This window comes from Nannochloropsis gaditana (genome assembly GCF_000240725.1).
Source record: "Nannochloropsis gaditana CCMP526 unplaced genomic scaffold scaffold272, whole genome shotgun sequence".
In the NCBI taxonomy this organism is placed as follows: Eukaryota; class Eustigmatophyceae; order Eustigmatales; family Monodopsidaceae; genus Microchloropsis; species Microchloropsis gaditana.
In genome coordinates this window covers 15650-16143 of record NW_005803681.1, presented here as the reverse complement: position 1 = coordinate 16143, position 494 = coordinate 15650, and positions in this window count along the sequence as shown.

Sequence of the window (494 nt, the reverse complement as noted above, 5' to 3'; positions counted from 1 at the left end):
CTCCCTCCCTCCCTCCCTTGCTCCCTCCCTCCGTCCTTCCAGATCCACAACATGCGACAGGAATTTGTGGACGCACGACAAGCCCGTCAAAGGCAGCGAACAACGACGGGCACTTTCGTCTAAGCGGCATGAGCCCCGTTCCACTGGTCGTGGTAAATGGAGGGGAGGGAAGGGAAGGAGGAGGTATAGTACGGAGGTAACCGAGAGGGAACTCAAATAAAACGGTGGAGCGAAGGTGTGAAGGTGTGAAGGTGTGTGGTGTGAAGGTGTGTGATGGCAGGAGTGCTGAAGGGAGGGCGGGGGTAAGGGGAAGGCAGCTCGGAGGGAATCGAAACGGAGTTGTTCAAGTTTTGCCGGAAAGCTGCAAAGAAACCACGCATTCACGAGGCAGCGTGAAAATTAATCGACGGGATGAAAAATCAAGTACAGAAAAAGGGAACTAATGGCCATCCGAGCAAGATTGCTTCGTGCCAGCCTGCTAACTTGCTTCGGAG